This window comes from Peromyscus californicus, unplaced genomic scaffold, assembly GCF_007827085.1.
Source record: "Peromyscus californicus insignis strain IS unplaced genomic scaffold, ASM782708v3 Scaffold_13__1_contigs__length_99412109, whole genome shotgun sequence".
NCBI classification, from domain to species: Eukaryota; Metazoa; Chordata; class Mammalia; order Rodentia; family Cricetidae; genus Peromyscus; species Peromyscus californicus.
Window position 1 is genome coordinate 87,232,523 of NW_026294424.1, and position 20,460 is coordinate 87,252,982.

Below are 20,460 nucleotides of genomic sequence, written 5' to 3' on the forward strand. Positions count from 1 at the left end.
CAACTTTTGTGTGTTTGTGTGTGTGTGTGTGTGTGTGTGTGTGTGTGTGTGTGTGTTTATACAACCTACTGAGTCCATCTAGTGTACACATATGTACATGTATTTAGGACTGACCACTTGGGACTGGACACTCTAACAGGGGGTTCATTCCTGGAGAAAACTGATTCTCCCTCTGTCGGCAGCCTGTCACTGATTGCATGTCACTCTTCATCTAGGGGTAGGGCCTTGTGAAAACCCTTGCCCATGTTGTCATGTTGACTGGTATGGTCACTATGTAGGGCTTGTTTACTCAACCATATCATGGAGACTTCATGGGTGTAGTATCCCCGTTATTTCTAGAAATCCCTATCCCGGAGTAGGTAACCTGGTCCTCTGACTCCTACAATCTTTCCACCCCCTTTTCCCTTATACTCCTTGAGCTCCAGGTGCAGGGGTTGCATTGCTGATGTATCAATTGAGGCTGGACTCCTAAGAGTCATTTCTAATCCTCATTTTGGCCAATTGTGCGTCTTTATAGTGCGCTCTGTCTGATGGGGAGGAGGAGTAGCTTCTTTGGTGAGGAGTGAGAGCTACACCTTATCTGCCGGTAGCTTATAGAATATAGTTAGAAACTCTACTGACTTAGAAAATGGCAGTGCTAGGTTCTCCGCTGGGGTCCATGACCTCGCCAACCACTGGTTGTTGGCTAGTTTTAGAGCACTAGGAATGAATTTCTGACTAGTGAGTAGGAATCAAGCTGTACAGGAATCCGACTGTACAGCTCTTGATTACCTCAAGGATGTAAGTGCCACTGTTATGCCATCGGCATATCTTGCTGGGACAGTCACTGTCACGGTTAGAAAACTTTACAGCTGAGTGGTATTATTGATGGGTCTTCTCCATTGACAGCTGGCATAGTACCTTCTGAAACTACGAGAGCCAAACCTTGTATTATTTTTTAAATTAAAAATAAAACATCTATTTAGACCTGGCACATAAAACTACAAAATTTGTACAAATCAATGGGGAAACTTATTTTGATACATGTAAACATAGTTTCAGCATCTATTTGTTGTATAAAATAATAGATTTTATTATTACATTTCCATATATGTACGTATTTTATCATATTCAGGCCCATTTTACCCCCTTTTGTTCCCCTCCTCCCTGTCCCCTTCCATACCTATCATTTCACTTTAATCTTCTAGCACCCTAAACCTCACACATAACAGAAAACATGGGACTCTTGTCTTTTGCGAGGATGACTTTATTTCATTTGAAATATGGTCTTCACCTCCATCCATTTTTGTGTAAATGACATGATTTTATTCTTCTTTGTAACATACTCTGTTGTGTATATTTATTACATTTTCCATTCATTCATTAATGAGCACCTGGGTTGATCCCATAGTTTGGCTACTGTGAATAGTACAGTGATTAATATGGATGTGCAGGTATCTCCATAGTAAACTGAATTTTATTCTTTTTGGTAAGTGCCCAGTGAGGACATAGTTGGATCTTATAGTAATTCTAGTTTTAATTTTTAAGCATTCTCCCTGCTGACTTCCACAGAAGCTATACTCACTTGTATGCCCAACATCTGTGTATATGGTTTCCTTCTCCCCAGCCTTCACATCCTCACCAGTATTTGTTAATATTTATTTGTTCGTAGTTTCTTCTTCTTTCTCACTCTCAACCCTCATCAAAGAATCTTCTTCTCTCACTAGATGGTAATTAATAACGACATCCACAACTGGACAGTGTGCAGAGAGTGAGAGACTTTGGCACACTTGGCCCTGATGGGATGTGTCAGAGTCTTTTCCTTACGGCTCAGGGATCTATGCAGAAAAGAAGACAGAAAGGTGGTAAGAGTCAGAGGTGATGGAAGACTCCAAGGGCACAGCATCTTCCAGACATAACAGGACTGATACACACATGAACACACAGAGACTGTGACACAAGAACTCACACCAGGCTCTGACACAACACACACAGGTTCAAGCCAGACAATCCCAGCACTGAAAGGGGGCGTGGACACGAAGTCCACCCCGAGCCGAGAAGCTGTACCATTGGTGCCTGCTGAGAAAGGGAAGATCAGTTTTTTCCAGCGGGGTGTCTCTGGATATATCAACTACACTCCAAGGCATGCCCCCTGCACAAGCCTAGTTGGCCAACACAAAATGGACTCCATGTTGTTCTTGTTCATTTTGCGATTTTTTTGTCTTTTTTGGCTTTCTTTTTCTTTGTTTTTTGTTTTTTTGTTTTTGTTTTTGTTTTTGTTTTCCGAGACAGAGTCTCTCTGTAGCATTGGAGCCTGTCCTGGACTAGCTCTGTAGACCAGGCTGGCTTCGAACTCACAGAGATCCACCTGGCTGTGACTCCCGAGTGCTAGGATTAAAGGCGTGTGCCACCACCGCCCGGCTTTGGCTTTCTTTTTTAAAGTCAGTTTGTTTTGATTTTCTTTTAGGGTTTGGAGGAAGAGATGGGGGAGAAATAACGTGAATTTGGATGTAAGAAAGAGTAATATCTGGGAGGAGTTGGGGAGGGGGATAAAATATGATCAAAATAGTGCATGAAAAACATTCATTCAAAAAAGGAACCAAACATTACTTTACATTCTGTATGTGCATAAGTAAAAATTCAGTCTGTGTTTGTGGAATATATAGACTCGGACACAGACATGGGTAAAAAACTTCATAAATGCCTAGACTTTGACAGTTGTTAGTTTACTAAATCCTCACAGATATCCTATACTGAGGGTATTCTTTTCATACCTACGTTATCTGCTGAGCATCAAGTTCATTTTGATTTGCAAAATTAAAAGGCTGCAATTATTTGCTGGATCCATGTAATTAAAGTCAGTCTGAGAATGTGGTACATAGTCATATTCCCAAGCTGACTCAAAGCTGTGTCAGCGAATATTTGTGGTTCACTACTGTTTTCTCAACATCTAGCCTAGTGTCTAGTACATATTAGGGTGACTGACATATAATTGTTGAATAAAACTAAGTACTTATTACTGTACATACCAGACATTGTTTACTTTGAAAACTGTGTTTTACCTGGTCTTTATTGTTAGAAATCTCCAAGGCTCTCTGGCGAGAATAACAGTCTTCTGACCTAGTAAGCTGAGGGACGTAGAACACAAACATTCTCCACAAAATGCTTGCAAACGGAATTCAAGAATATATCATAATGCTGTTTACAATGATCAAGTTGACTTTATTCCAAGGATGCAGGGATGGTTTGACATATGCAAGAAATAAATGTAATGCATTTCATAAGTGGACTGAAGGGCAGAAATCTTCCAATTACCTCCACAGATGCAGAAAACAATTTTGATAAAATCCAACATCCTTTCACAACAAGAGCCCTGATGAGACTAGGAATAGAATGAAACATTGCAGCAGAATAAAGGCTCTGCCTGACAAACCTACACCCAGCACTGCTTTAAGTGGAGAAAAGCTGAGACCATTTCCACTAAAACCAGGAGCAAGACAAGAGTGTTCACATTCTTTGCTCTTACTCAATACAGTGCTGAAAATCTTTAATAGAAAGCAGGAGAAGGACATAAAATGGACACGAACAGGAAAGGGAAGTACCCTTATTTGTAAGTGATACGATTCTCTACACTAAGAGACCCGAAGACTAAGCAAACTCTTAGATCTGGCAATCACACTGTAAACAAAACTAACATACAAAAAAAGCTCTCCTAGAGGCCAATAACAAACACATTGAGAAAGAAACAGGGGTGGGGATCTCATTCACAATTGCCTCAAAAATGTATTTACTTGGGGGAAGAGTAAACCTATCAGAAGAATGAAACATCTCTACACATAAAACTTTAGGACACCGAAGAAGAAATGAAATTGTTTGTAGCATATGTTGAATACATGAAGGTAGAAACAAAACTGTAGAAAATCAAAAGGGGTTGACCAGAGGGGCGAGAAAGGGTCAGTCAGTAATCTGATCAATGCACAGGATGTATTTGTATGAAAACGTCCCCAGGTAGTACAGTACCATGGTGAGGAATACACACGGTGAAAAAAATCTTAAGTTGTAAAACAGGACTGACAGAATGGCTCCACAAAGAGAACTCCTGCCACCCAGCTTGACAAGCCGGGTTTGATCCCTACAACCTACAGACAAAGCTGGAGCTGGCAGTACACGTCTGTCTCTCAGGACTCTCCCAGGGAAATGGGCGAAGGAAGCAGGAGGAGCTTCAGGAAGTTTGTGGACAAGCCAGCCTGGAATATGCAGAGTGCAGAAACAAGAGACCGTGTTCTGACAAGGAAGGAGAGAACTGACTCCTGGGAGTTGTCCTCTGACCTGCACACACATGCCACGGCACACACACCCACACACATCACACACACATGCCATGGCATGCCCCCCCACACATCACATACACACACACACACACACACACACACACACACACGCTGTGACACACATCACACACAAACATACACATCACACACACATGCCATGGCACACCTCCTCCATCATACATGCATGCCATGACACTGCCCCCATATCACACACACATGCCATGGCACACACACACCCATGCGCATCACACACACACATGCCATGGCATGCCCCCCCATCACACACACACACACCACACACACACACACACACACACACACACACACACACACACGGAGAACACTTCTGACTTAAACAATAGCAACGTTCAACACTCCACACGATGACTGTTCTTGATGGAAATGCATGACAGTGCTGCTGCCTATCTGGCTATGACATCTGCGTTGCCCCCACCACCACTTAGGACAGAACAGAAACGCCAGGAAGTAATGTCCGAGAGGCAACTTTCAGCCAGTGAGAGGCGGGAGGCCATGGACAACCCTGAAGCATGTCTCCTGGCTCCCTACACCTTCTAGGGAGACTGAGCCCAGGTCTCACGGTGGGATCCCATTCATACCACACCCTGTGTCAGCATCCTTCTCTTTTCTGGTCCTGCTTGCACTTGCCCAGTGTTGCCTGGGATCCTTGCCTGATTCCCCTCTCAGCCTGTCTTGGAGCATGCCCATCCTAAGACAGAAGGGATTGTGCCAGCAATCATCATAAGTTAAGAAGTATAACCTTCTGAGCTCACTAGGTAGAGGAGCTAAAGGAAGAGATGGAGGCTACTGAGGGAAGAAGTGTTTTAGAAAGAAAAATTCTGTGTTGATGTTCCAGGAAGTCAACAAGAGTTGGAGAAGAAACCGGAGAGGCAGGAGCTGTGGTAGGGCAGACAGCAGTGAGGAGGAAACGAGCCTGGTGTTCAGTTCTGCCTTCCTCTGAAAGTACTGGGATGTTTGCACCATGTGAGAACATAAGCGAGAGAGGAGGGTAATAAAGGTAGCAAAAGAGAAGGAGAGGGTCTGAGGGTAGAGCTCAGGGTTAGAGTGCCTGCCTGAGCTCAGGGTTAGAGTGCCTGCCTGAGCTCAGGGTTAGAGTGCCTGCCTAGCATGTGGGGGTCTAGACTAAAAATCTGGCATCATTTATAGATAAATAATGTTTAATTAGAATAAAAGGAAGAGAAAGACCCATTTAATTAACTGCCACTTACTACTATCTTAGGGTTTCTATTGCTGTGAAGAGTCACCATGACCATGACAATCCTCATAAAGGAGAACATTTGATGGGATGGCTTACGGTTTCTGTGGTTATGCCATTATTGTCATGGTGGGACATGGAAGCAGCCAGACATGGTGCTGAAGAGGAGCTTGAAATTCTACATCTTTGATCCACACACAGGTAACAGGAAGTGAACTGAGACACCAGGCAGTATCTTGAACATATATGAGACCTCAAAGCCCGCCTCCGCAGTGACACACTTCCTCCAACAAGGCCACACCTATTCCAACAAAGTCACACTTCCTAATAGTGCCACTCCCTTTGGGAGCCATTTTTTTCAAACCACCACAACTACTTTCCTATCACTCTGTGTTTATCTCCATGATGCCTTGAAAGTCAGCTCTAGGGTGTGAGGGCATAAGGGGGTCTGTAATACAGCAAACAAGACAGGAAGCAGCAACAGCAAACAGAATTAGTGAAGAAAGCAAGAAAGTTGGTGTGAAGCAGGAGAGAGGCCAAGAAAGGTGGGTATGGGCTTCCTTGTTGGCATCATGGAAATGACAGGTGTGGTAGTTTGAAGGTAATTGGTCCCCATGAGCTCATAGGGAGTGGCACTATTAGGAGGTGTGGCTCTGTTGGAGTGGGTGTGGCCTTGTTAGAGGAAGTGTGTCACTGTGGAGGTGGGCTTTGAGGTCTCCTATGCTCAAGCTGTGCCCAGTGTCACAGTTGACCACCTGTTGCCTTCTTGTCAAGATGTAGCCAGCACCACATCTGCCTGCACTCTGTCATGCTCCCCACCATGATGATAATGGACTGAACCTCTGAAACTATAAGCAAGCCACCACAATTAAATGTTTTCCTTTATAAGAGTTGCAGTGGTCATGGTGTCTCTTCACAGCAATAGAAAGCCTGACTAAGACAACAGGCCATGGCTGTAAATGGGCTCATAAATCACAGCATGAGAAACAAGCCTGAGTGAGAGACACTGGCTAAGGCAGATTTAAAAAAAAAAAAAGTCTTTAGTTGAGGTTCCTGAATCTGAGAGGTTCGTGTGGCTACTGTAGTCCGTGACGATGATGGGCAGGCTAGAGGTGAAGGCATGTGAGTCAGTGTTGCTAATTAATCTGGCAAAGGAAATTTCATGGAAGCCTATATTTATCTTGTAGCAGGGACATTGATATCTGGGCAGGGGGTGGGGGGTTTAGCCCTGTTTACATAAGAGTTGAGAATGAGAAGCAGTGTGGAGAGATCTGAAGAACTGGTCAACAACAAAAGGCTTCTATGAAGTCGTTGCTAAGGAAGTAAGTACTGCTGATGAAGAGATATGTACCATGAAAATGAAGCCGAGCATCGTGTACCTGGACAACAAGATGCCCTGAGGGCAGCTCCCAGGTTGCACAGATGGCATCCCATTGTAGACTGAGGGTAGAAAACTACTCTCATTGGGAAGATTGTCTCCTAGGAAGGAAGTGCTGCTGTGGCACTCTGCCCCCAGAGGGCTGCCTAGGATGTCACAGCCCCAGGATTTTCTTATGATTAGCAATCCAGACTCTCAGAGGCCACGAAAGACATGGTCCCAGAGACCAGGCTACTTTGGGAACCAACTGAAGACCTTGGCATTGCCCATGTGCTGCTGCATTGACAGGAAACTGGAAAGTAAGAATTTCATTGTCATGGAAAAGAAGGGAAGATGGGTTTCATCTGGAGGTAGAAGGGGGTGAGAGAGGGAACTGGGGTGAAAAAGACTAAAATTTGTTATATGAATGTATGAAGCTGGCAAAGAATAAAATGAATATATAAATTTTGTGGTATGGTTGCTGTCATCAATTTTAAAATATGGAGGGGGTCTAGGGAGATGGCTTAGTGGTTACAAGCACTTGGTTGATCTTGCAGAGGATCTGGGTTGGGTTGCCTACACCCATGTGGTGGCTCACAACTATCTATACCAGCTCTAAAGAATCTGACTCCCTCTTCTGGCTTCTGCAGGCATGAGGCATGCATGTGGTGCACATACATTCATGCAGGCAAAACATATATACACACATAGAATTAAAAAAAATAAAACAAAAGGAAGGAAAAGGAGGAAGAAGATGAAGAGTATGAGGAGAGGAATTATGACTATTATTAATTATTACATGGTCATAGAGGTTTCCAGTCATATTTCAAAGGACTATCTGGGGGGGGGGCAGCATGTAGCAGTGTGAGAATCCCTGTAGAGCTCTGCTGAGTGCCGCATGGAGCTGTGAGCATGGAGCTCACTTTAACTGGTGAGAGAGAAGCTAGAGACGCAGCAGAGTATAAGAAACTAGAGATGCCGGAGATATTAAATATCTGTTGAGAGGAGCTGCAGGCAGTGAGCAGAGCCTCCCAGGAGATAGGCCGTGTGGGCTGCAGCCAGCAAAGGTGGGCGGCCAAATCCCTTTGGTGCTCACGTCATACCACAACGTGCACTCTGAATGCTGGACATGAGACCACAGGATTTAATGTTTGCCCTGCTGGGGCTTTGATCTTATTTTTCCTTACCCCTCCTTCCTATGCCCTCTTCTGTCCTTTTAGAATGGAAACGTTTGTTCTAAACCATTTGAATTATATATATATATGTATATATATATACATACATATATATACATATATATATCTTTTAATATAACATATACATGTATAACTTTTTAAAATGTTTTAATTTTGGTAATTTACAAATTTTTATTTTTTTAATAATATTTTTGCTAAAAGACAAATTCACAGGCTTCTTCATGGCATTTTCACACACACATCTCATCATTTTTGACCCCATTCATTCCCCTCTCCCATTGCTCAATGTGCTCCCTCCCCACCTCCACTGGTCCTCTTTCACCCCCCCCCCCCCGTTAGTCTCCACATCCTCTTTCCTAGCACACGTATTCCATAACAGCATCTGTTTCACTTCTCTTAAGATCTCTCCCTCCCCTCCCAATCCCCCTTTCTAGTTTCACGACCTACAAACATACTACTGTGTTTGTGAGTATGTGTGTTTTTGTACGAGCTCACAGCTACAAGTTTGTCTTCAGTTTCAGAGGACATTTGGATTTTTAAACAATGTTAAAACTGCTTAGACAATGGGTTCTTATTTTTAAATGTGTGTGTGTGTGTGTGTGTGTGTGTTCATGTGCACACACATGTGCATACACATGTGCATGTGTAAAAGTTGAAAGACATTGCGTAGGTGTGGCTTCTCACCTTCTACCAGGGATCAAATTCAGGTGGTCACCTGTGCCCTGTGAGCCATCTGACAGGCCTGTAGACTATGTATTGTGGTACACACCTGTAATCCCTGTAACCCCTTGGGAGACTGAAGCAGAAGGACTGTAGTAAGTTTGAGGCTGCCCTGGCTTACACACCAAATTTTTGGCCAGCTAGAAATGTATAGTGATACCCTCCTTCAGAAAACAAAAAGAGATAAGAAGGACTTTTGAAGACAAGCTAAATGTATTTTACATTATGAGATGGCCTTGGGACTTGGGGGCCAGGAACACGATGTTATGATTCACTTATAAAGTATCCCCTGAAAGGCTCCCAGTGTGTTAAAAGTTTGGTCCCCCAGCTGATGGATTCAACCACTGGGAAGCAACTGAAGCCTACATACAGGCTGTAATTCGATGGATGAACAGCTGCTACACCCAGTCAGAACTGTGTATTGGCCCCATGCTGATGGGAAAGCAAAAGATCCACAGACAAGAGTCTGAGACCACCAGCGTCCAAGAAAGCAGCATGCCCAATACCCTTGGGAGCTGTGTTTCCTCCGATCTCACTCTTGTCTTGCTCAGTATGCTCCGGCAGCACGGGTTTCTGTAGCTAGAGTTTTCCTGCCTGGCCTACTGTCAGGACAAATCTCTGTCATCCGCCAGTCCCACAGCCGCTCAGACCCAATCAAGTAAACACAGAGAATTATATTGCTTACAAACTGTATGGCCATGGCAGGCTTCTTGCTAACTGTTCTTATATCTTAATTTAGTCCATTTCTATAAATCTATACCTTGCCATGTGGCTCGTGGCTTACCAGCATCTTCACATGCTGCTTGTCATGGCAGTGGCTGTCAGTGTCTCCTCCCACCTTCCTGTTGTCTCAATTCTCCTCTCTGTTAGTCCCACCTATACTTCCTGCCTGGCCACTGGCCAATCAGTGTTTTATTTATTGACCAATCAGAGCAACAGATTTGACATACAGACCATCCCACTGCAGGTTTCCACACTGCCCCTGAAGCAGCCAGACACCCTCCACCTCAGAGCCTTTTCCCTTGCCCTCCTAAACAGGAAATTGCCTTATTTTTACACTCCTGCTGTGTTTCTCTGTTGATGGTCCATTATCCATAGCAATCCTCCATGAGAAAACAACTTCAAGCACTTCCTGTTTCTTGTCTTGTTCTATCTCCTACTTAAACTCAAGACTTTCTTTTTATGTGTATATCACGTATCTTCCCTTCTAGAAAAACAATCTTTGTGAAGAGGAGTCTGAATTCTTTCTATTATGGCATACTCTCAGCATCTGTGGTAGGACTCGATGCTCACTAAGTACTCTACAGTACTTATGAATAAATGAACAAACGATAAGCATCAACATCTTGGCCCTCCTTTCCTCCCAGTTCAACTCTTTCTAGTTGCTATGGTCAACTGCAAATGTCTTTGAGATAGAAAAGCTGGGTTCAGGGTCTGCCGGTATGGTCATGCACACCCAGCTGTGGCCAAGAACTCCCTCTGCAAGTGCTCTGACCAACATTGACAGTTAGACACTTCCTTAGCCGTTCATTTTATAAATCTGGAGACTGACAGAGAAGTGGCTTGCTTATGGTCAAAGGTTAGGCTTGCAGGTATTCTTGGCTTCATACTACAGAAACTTTGATATAATTTTCCAGGAATATGTAAAAAATGTGACTACATGGAAAATACTTTGTTGTTGTTGAGCATGGCCCTCTACCTTCAGACCTACATGGTTTAATTATTGGAATCATGACACAGGGAATTTCATGTATGAAAGGAATTAGCTAATATCTATTGTCTAGTTACTTTGCTGTTTTAAAAGATGTGGTCTGCTAAGAAGAATCAGTACAACCTAATAACTTGTTTAAATTCTTACAAATGCCAGTTACATGAACACACACACACACACACACACACACACACACACACACGTGAGCGCATATTTAAATTATTATCATTGGCTATGCTCTTATCAATTATTGGGCACATAATATCCTGTTAGGCACTGTTGGTACCTGGAAAATGGAGACATTCAATGCTTTGCTAAGTAGAAAGTAAGGACTGGTTTCACCAGCCAAGGTACAACCTAAAATAATTTTTTGTTGAGTGACAGCAAATGTTTTCAATTTTTTAACTTTCTTTTTATTTATTCTTTGTGTCTTTAACATCATGCATCTCAATCCCATTTATTTCCCGTTCCTGCATATCTGCCCTCTGCCTTTACAGCACTCCCTGATAAAATTTAAGAGAAAAAAAGAAATAAAAATGGGGAAAAAAATCTCATCACAGAAGCTGTAGTGTGACACATTGAGCCACACAGTGAACCCTTTTGTCCATATGTCTTTACTTGCAAGTGTTCATTGCAAAGAGTCATTAGTCTGGTTTGAGGTCTCTGGTTTCTGCCACTCTGTTGATGCTGGACCCTCACTGGGACTCTTCTTGGATATCCAGTTGTTGCCCTGTGTCATGGAGATCCTGCAGCTTTGGGTCTGTAGGACTGGTCCCTTCATGTGTTCCAGTAGACCACAGATGGGATAGACATTGTGGTGGGCCAACCCATAGCCCTGGTTCTAGGTCTGGGTAGTTGCAGGGTTGGTCAGCCCACCTGCTCCCTCTTGTCCTCACCTCCAGGGTGAGCTTTCCTGCATTGACCTGGTGAGCAGCAGGTGGGGCCATTTCTCCTGGCCTCAAGTCCTCAGGTCTGATCTCCCATACCTATAACTTCAAGGCCAGCTCTACTATGTTTTCCAGGCATGGCACAGGGGCCACTCTCTTATGACCTCAGGCCCAGCTCTCCCACCTGCCTCAGGCATTGATGGGCAGGGTCAGGGCATCTCTCTCCTGCCCATGCTGCCACATGACAGACGAGTAATGGGGACAGCTCTCCCATGCTCACAATATCAGGGCTGGCTCACCCACACCTCCACCCATTGGACTGCCTCTATTACACTGCCCAGGAGAGGTGCAGTGCCTGTTCTCCCAAGTGTTGCAGCTGGTGGCAGGCAGGGGCAGCTCTCCTGCCCTTCTGACCTCAGGGTCAGCTGTCACACTGTCACACCTGCCTCAGACATTGATGGGCGGGGCATTTTAAACTTTTAAATAAAAGTAAAACATCATGGCTGAAATTACTGTTGCCAACTAAATTTTCTTGTATAAGAAGTTCTTCTGCCCTTCAGACTATCCTGTAGAATTTTCTCCTTGGTCTTGTCTGTGTGAGGATGGCCGTCAGAAAAGTGAGTGATTACTTAGGCCTAACTTAGGGACAGGCACATTATTTTAAACAAGGTAACAGGTAGACATTCCATTCTAAGATCTGAAAGGCACTCCCCCCTACCCCCCCGGTAGATTTGAAGTGACATTTGACAGAGCCTGAGATGATGAGTTCAGACAGCAGGAGGGAATTTGAGTTGTATTAACAACATCTGGAATACCAAATTTCCTGAGGTTTGGGTATGGTTGGAGTGTGTTCCCAAAGAATTCATGGGTCAAAGGCTTGGAACTTACTGTGATGTGAGGGAGTAGGGGGACCTAGTAGAAGGTCCTTAGATCAGGGAGGTCTCTGCCCAAGGACATGTTAACAGAGGTATCATGGGATGCTGAGTTCTCGAGAGACGTAGTTGTTTTAAGAGGGAGCCAAAGCCCTGAATCACTCTCTGGCTTCCTGTCTGGCTGTGTGTCCTCATCCTCCCACTCCACCATGTTGCCAATGGCCCTCACAGAGCCAAGCTGAGTCTGGCACAACGCTCCAAGACTCTGTAACTGTGAACTAAATAAACCTTTAAAATTGGCCTGACTCAGGTGTCTAGTATAATAATGAAAAACAGGGGAATACAACTTTGCATTAGACCTACTATATCCAAAGCCCCAAGTTCAATCCTTAACGTAAGAAAAAAATTTAAAAATGAAAAACTTAGGGAAAATCCTGGAAAACCTGGTAGCCAACAAGGTATGACACCACAGTAGTGTAAGTGAGGAGAGAAGGTGTCTACTCCTGTAACTCAAAGGAGAACAGAGCCAGATGAAACACAGATGGGGTGTGTGTGTGTGTGTGTGTGTGTGTGTGTGTGTGTGTGTGTGAGAGAGAGAGAGAGAGAGAGAGAGAGAGAGAGTGTGCACGTGCGCTCAAAACAAGTCCTAGTAAGTAAGTGAAGGTCAGTGGTTTTGCTGTTTTGTTTTGTTTTGTTTATTTTTTATGTGTGTGAGTGTTCTGACTGCATGCACATGGGCCATGCACATGTCTGATACTCACAGAGATAAAAAACCAAAAGGCATTAAATCTCTTGGAACTGGGGTTACAGATGGTTATAAGCCACCCTGTGGGTGCTGGGACCCAAATCTGGGTCCTCTGCAAGAGCAGCCAGTGCTTTTGACCATTGACCCATTTCTCCAGCCTCTCTAGTTTAGTTTTGTAGCAGCCAACCTCATGTTCCTTGTAGTAAATTCCTAGGAAATCACTATGCCTTCGGTTCCTGCGCTTAATAAAGAGTGCGGGAATACTATTGAGTGTGAATACATTCATTATTAAGGACTATTTTAATCTTAATCTATTAATGTCTTTCTAGGTGACGAAGACATAGGTAGAGATGGAATTTCTTGGATTGTGTGGTTGGAAACACGAGGACGATGTGAGATCTAGGCATCCAGGCTTCAGAACGTATTGGGAGGCTATGGTTTTCTTCCTCTCAGAACTCTGCCTTTTTCTACTTAGTTTCAGCCTCTGCTTCTACCTGGGGGCAAACTGACTATAGAAGTTCCACCTCCAATGTTGTCAGGCCAAGGAAAAACGTTTGCCTCTGTCCCAGAAACCTTAGTTAGCAAAGACTTCATTGTACCCTAATGGCTCTGGTGGGCCATGTATCGACTCTGAACTGAGATTTTTTTTAAACAACTGAGTCTAAAGTTCAGCCAGATATTCATTTACTGGCCTTTGACTAAAAAGGAACATTAGGGAGCCGGCACAAGCCCTGAGATTATTCTGTAGATACTTTTGAAAACCTATATGCAATGAACAACATAGATACTGTCTTGTATTTATGCAATTAGAGCCCAGGCGTTACGGTATTAATCACGCACACAAATGAATATATACTCATAAATCGACAAGGGCCAAATGACACTCAAGTGGGACATAGAGTTTGGTTGAGGGAAGTGATCCTCGTACAGTGACATCATCTGAAAGCTGATGACAAGCACACCTGGAACCGTGTGGTGATGAGAGGTGGTGACTGATAACCAGGAACATCCCGGGCATACCGAAAAAACTGGTGTACATGCTCTACAAGAGACACCTGTCATATTTTTCCTCACCCAGTATCCTTGTCCCATCTTTGTCCTCTCACCTCTGAGGAACCCGCCTCCTGTAATTTAGACCTGACCACAGAACTGGCTCCTCCGGGCTGTGGTGGTTCAGGGATGAGCACTTCATGGCCAGTTAGACAGTCGGCTTCTCTGGACACTTTGTTCTGACAGCATCGGAAGACACGGGATGGTTAAAGCTGTGGCTATTAAGCTGAGAGTGTGCGACAGTGAACACGAGCAGACTGCGTGGTTGGAGGAATACAGACCCTGGGCATCTGTCTTAGCAAATCTCTTCCTAGCAGGATTGACTCAAACAGAAGGCATGCCGGGATCAGCTATGACTGAAGAAAGCTAAGAGTCCTTTATTCGGTGCTACTCCTCACTCTTTCGGGCCTCTGTCATGATCACCTTGTGAAAGGGCCTTAGAGAATAAGGTTTTGTCTCAAATAAAATAATCTTAGAGCAGTGCCAAAGGCCTTGAACACAATAGAGCACGAGAGAGAGAGAGAGAGAGAGAGAGAGAGAGAGAGAGAGAGAGAGAGAGAGAGAGAGAGAGAGAGAACAAAGCAAAACAAAATCCTGGCTAAGAATAATCTAGAGGAAAAGGCCAAAAGATGAGCAGTAATGTGTTCTCAACTTGTAGCAGCCAATGAAGCTACCAGAGCTGCTCAGGTTGGCCAGCTTCAATTCCAGGAACCCAAAGTTAAATTCGAAGCAGGGGTTAAAAGGCCTGCTGTGCTGAGCTCCACTGTCTTGGCTCATGGACAAGAAATGGAACTTGTGACCAAAAGGGACACTCCAGAAAGAATTTCAATGAAGTACAACTTGAGCAAAAACAATAAGTTACCCAGATTTCTTGGATCATGGACAGAGGGCTTGGCATGTGGCGTGAATGTCATCAGCAAAGAACACAGCCTTGATTGGTCTCTATGGAGCCCACTGCCCACGTGGTCCCCAAGGGCTGGCTTCCTAGTAAACTCTCTTTGGCGAGTGCCAATCTACTGTCTCCTTTTTGCTGTTTTTAACTCTGTTCAGCTGATTCCCACAGAAATCTTTCCCACCCTAGACATCATGGTAAATATTCTTTACTTAGATGTCATCAGAGTTTGGCTTTGTGAGGATGTTTCCTCTGGGAGTGTAGAAGCAATACTGATGGTGGAAATGTAAAATAGCTCAACCCTTCAGAGAATTGTTTGGCAGCTTCTCATAGCAATAAATATACAGCTGCCCTCTGACCCAGCAGTTCCCATCCTAGACATTTACCCAAGAACAACAAAAATACATGTTCACACAGCATCTTTATTCATAATAACCCCAAACTGGAAACAGCCTAAATAAATACCAACGGGAGAATAAATCAACAAATTGTCATATGTCATTACTACTTAGGAATGAAAAAAACACATTACTGGTATTAATAAATCTCCATTATGCCAAGTTTTGAAAAAAAAAAAGCCAGATGCATGATGCAAAAATCAGACAATATGATTCTAAGCTGACATGTAAGAACCCAATGCCTTTTTATGATTGTAATTATACCTCAATTAAAAGAGATAATCTTCCCCTGTGAAAGATGATTGACATGACTTCTGCATAATCTCACCCTTTCAGGGCTTGAAACCATACTTCCCACCACACCTTGGAATGTCTTATAAGGTAAGGCCCAGAAGAATTTGACACCAACAGTTGCAAATTACAAATGAGAGCTACTGAGGAGACACTTGCTAAATCCTGGGGCCCAGGAAAACGCCACATGGTTTGTTTCTTCCCACAACAGATATGTCTGATACTGTGGCCTAGAAAGAGGTAAGCTGCAATTCCAGCCATTCTGGTTCTGGGGGTTTACACAAAGCTTTAACTGGACCTGAACCCCGCAGAGTAGAAATACAGACTCCTGTGTAGTCACCCTTAACTCTGCCTTGCAGGACCACTCGCTTCCTTGTCTCTCAAGCTATTCTTACTTGTATCGTACAACTCAGTCCTTTGTTTTTCATGTCAAACATTGTTTATTAGGTCGGCAGTGTAGTAGAAAGGTTAAAGCACGGTCTGTGTAGTCAGTAAGAACTTAGTTCAAAGTCTTGCTCTGTTACATCCTATCTAACTTTGAGGAGTGAAGCTAACTTACATAAGGGTTGAGAGCCTTTTATTCTGCACAGGTTGTCTTCCAGAGAGGGAAGACTGAAAAAAGAATGTATTACATCTGTCAAAGCTGCCAATCCACTTGGCCATCTGGGGGCAAAGGGGGCTGTGGGCAGAAGAGGTAGGCTATTGTGCCAATGGAAAGCACGAGGCTGGGGAAATGGCTAAGGCTGTCAAAGGTTTTCCTTGCAGGCATGACAATCTGGGTTCAGCTCTGCAAACCCACATAAAAGCTGCGTGTGATCGTGTGCACTTGTAATCCAAGCACTGTGGAAGAAGAGCCAGGAAGATCGATGGGGCTCACTACTCAGCCGGTCTAGCCTAATTGGTGAGCTCCAGACCACTGAGAGACCCTGTCCCAAAGGTACAGCATTTCTGAAAATTACACCTGAGGTTGTCCTTTGGTTTATATGTGTGCACGCTTGTGTTTGCATGCATACACACACACACACACACACACACACACACACACACACACACACACATTCTAAAATGACAAAGAAAAGAAGAATGAGGAGTAAGGACAGAGTCATCTTCGAATGAGATCTCAAAATGTTTACACCTTTTCCCGACACTATCTACTGTGATGTGGGCACTATTATCTATGCTTTATGAGCACAGAAGCCTAGGTTTGAAGTCACAGACTATGTCAACTTAAAGGTGACAACTGTAAGCAGCTACACCTTCTGTGAATGACATCCGTTTGAAGTTGTATTGAACAATTAAATACATTGGGACAATGCACAAATAATAATGAGGCACTTCGGTGAATTTTTACGAGTCGACTGTACACACCCAGTCTCTGCCCACACTAAGAAATGGAAGACGGGAGGAGAATCCAACTAGGTCTGTGTTTCTCATCTTGCACAAAAACGCAACTCCAGATGGATCGAAAGCCTCCACGTAAGGCCAGATACCCTGCACCTGACAGAAGAGAATGTGGAGAACAATCCCTGGCACAGGAAGGGACCTTCTGAACAGGACGCAGCTAGCCCAGGCATTAAGACCAACAGCTGATACATGGGACTTCATGAAGCTAAAAATTTCTGTACAGCATAAGACACCATTATTCAAGGAAAATGGCAGCCCACAGAATGGGAAGAAATATTTGCCAGTTATACATCTGACAGAGGGTTAATATCTAGACTATACAAAGAAAACTAAACATCAGAAAATGAATAACCCAGTTTAAAAATGAGGTATGGAACTGAACAGCGAGTTCTCAAAAGATGAAAACACAATGGCTGAGAAACACTTTTTAAAATGTTCAACATTCTTAACCATCAGGGAAAGACAAGCTAAAACTACTTTGAGATTTATTATCTTACCCTGGCCAGAATTACTAAGGTCCAAAGACAGGTGACAGCATATCTTGATGAGGATCCGGGTGAAGGGGGCACTTATTCGCTGCTGGTGGTACTGCAAACTGGTATAGTCACCATGAAAATCCTTTTCATACCTGGGGGGAGAGTGAGGATGGGAAGAGGGGCGGGGGGGGGGGAGGGAAGAAAGAAGAGAAAGAGAGAAAACTATTACAAGTAAGCAAATCCCGAACAGTTCACACTGTGAGCTGCCCAACTAGCTCCTAAAATCCCACTTCACTGGCAGTAAGGTGAGTGGAGATACTATCTTTTACTTAAAACTTTGCAGTTCCATATCTTGCTCATTGGCTTCCTTATTTTGCAAGGAATGTTATTAGCTTTACCTCTTAAAGAAACTTTATTTTGGGCTGGAGAGATGGCTCAGTGGTTAAGAGCACTGACTGCTCTTCCAGAGGTCCTGAGTTCAATTCCCAGCAACCACATGGTGGCTCACAACCACCTGTAATGAGAACTGGTGCCCTCTTCTGGCCTGCAGGGACACATACAGGCAGAATACTGTATACATAATAAATAAATCTAAAAAAGAAAGAAAGAAACTTTATTTGTATTTCTAGAAAACAAATGAGCGTGAGGCAATATTCAAGCCTGGAGCGCCGAAGTCTCCTGCAGGGTTGAGCAGGTTAGGTACAGAACTGCACCTCTAAGCAAACATTGATCACCCACACAAACCCTTTTATATACTCAATTTCCTGGAATCAACTAGTCATATCTGGACCTTGTCATCAGCACCTGACAAATCTTGTCTCTTCCATCCCTCCTTTGTTACGAGGATACAGAAGAAGCCTACAAATCAGATGCCCATGGCTTACCCACAGTATTGCTTTTTGCCCCCAGCCAGGGAGAGCTCAGTCTTGACTGGCCCAGGTGTCCCAGGCCCTAGGATGTTCTAGGAAAGTCAGAATTAGCTGCCAATGTGCTATCTCCTTGCAGAAATCTCAACTGTTACCTCAGACCTCCTTCATACTTTTCCTGGACACCTCACTTTCAATGATGATTTTAACTGTTCCTCGTGTGGTAAGCCTCTTCCGCCTCTCTCTCCTTTCTCCCCCTCCTCCTCTTCCTTTCTTCTTTCCCTCCTTCTCCTCTTCTTCCAGTGTTAAGATGGAACTCAATATCTTAGGCATACTAGAAAAACATACCACTGAACTAACACCCCAGTCCTCATACAGTATTTTTAAAAACACAAACCTTTTTAATACATATTTGTGTGCAGGGGTGTGTGTGTGTGTGTGTGTGTGTGTGTGTGTGTGTGTGTGTGTGTGTGTGTGTGTGTGTGGTTTCTCTCACTTTGGTGCTCCTGTAGAGGTCAGAGGACAACTTGTGGGAGTTGCTTCTCTCCTTCTATCATGTGGGTTCTGAGGGTCTCAGATAGTTGGGCTTGGAACAGGCACCTTCACTCACCAAATCGTCTCTGCCCCCTCATGGAAAGTCTTTAAAGTATGCTCCACTATCCGTCTCACAGATTACTCTGTCTTCCGAGTTAGGCCAGTCCTCCCACTCATGAACTTGTAGCAGCTGTAGCTGTCCACACAAAATCCAGCCAGCATGAGCAGGAGGGACATGTGAACTCCTACCTACAGAGGTGCTACTGACAGCAGGTGGCTTCTGGCAGGGAAACACCATCATTTGGTCTGAGGATGCGGCCTCTGGTAGGTAGACCATGCTCCAGTGGGTGACACCAGACCCTCGAGTATATGGGTGGCACAAATTGGGTTTGGTAGGTTATTTTTCTTGAAAAGAAAACATAAAATTGGGAGAGGGTAGTAAGGTTGAAGAGGTAGGAGGAAGAGTGGGGTGAATATGATCAAAATACATCAGACGCATGTATGAAATTCTCAAAGAATTTATGAAAATAGTATATTAAAATGTATAATGCCATATTATAGAATTAAGATTATTGTATATAGTTAAATTATGAGTATTAATTCTAACATAATAATGTTTTACATTATACATTATAACATAATACATTAATACATAATGTATAAATATAATAACTACCTGTCATTTTACATATCATCACTAATCTCTATAAATATGATTTACTATAGGTGTTCAGTTGGAATCTCCAGCTCGCCCCTGCATGATCTGGAAAGCTCCATCTCTCTGTCTCTGTCTCTGTCTCTGTCTCTGTCTCTGTCTCTCTCTCTCTCTCTCTCTCTCTCTCTCTCCCCCCCCAAATCCCACCCTCTCAGAGAATCTCCAAGAAAGAAGAGGTGTCAAAAAGCCCAGTTTTGCCTTCTTGGTGGCTACAGCAGCTTCCCCTCTGAAGTTGCCAGCAGCCCAGGTCCCTGCCTAAAGTGCGTAGATTTTGACCCTACTTGAACACAAACACAGCTTACACATCATCACCCCTCATCCACAGGCTATATAAGCTCTCTGCTTTAATTAGGGCATGTGGCTTCTCCTGCCTTGATCTCCGGGCCTGGAGAACCCACCCAGGAGTTGCTTTGCTCGAATAAAACTGTTTTTTTTTTTTCCCAGTTCGTCTTGATCTGGCTTACTGCATTGGCAGAGAAACCTATTATTGCAACACAGAAAACCTATTAATAGGTTTCATTATCATATTTATGTCATATGCAATATACTACTACATATAGCTTACAGGGTGTCTGCTTCGTGATATAAAATGACACATAACCTTTCATTTCAGTCCTCCCCACCACACTCCTGACTCCCTATGACCACAGTTTCATGGATGAATAGAACAGACCATACAAGTAGAAAACAGCCAGAGTTCTAAGTGTCTCTGACTTGCTTTTATTCTGGAGCCTTTCTCTTCCAAGCTTTTCGTTTCTTCTAAGAGGAATGCTTGACTTTATTCTCTTCTGATGTCCAAATT

At 43.7% G+C, this 20,460-nt stretch overlaps 1 long non-coding RNA gene across 1 annotated transcript; it reads right to left on the minus strand.

Moving 5' to 3' along the window:
• Positions 1-1,279: 1,279 nt before the first annotated feature.
• On the minus strand, positions 1,280-19,490 carry LOC128108970 (uncharacterized). Its single transcript, XR_008217622.1, has 3 exons — positions 19,193-19,490; positions 17,565-17,695; positions 1,280-1,817 (listed from the first exon to the last, which is right to left on the minus strand). It is a non-coding gene; the product is annotated as an uncharacterized LOC128108970 (long non-coding RNA).
• Positions 19,491-20,460: the final 970 nt, after the last annotated feature.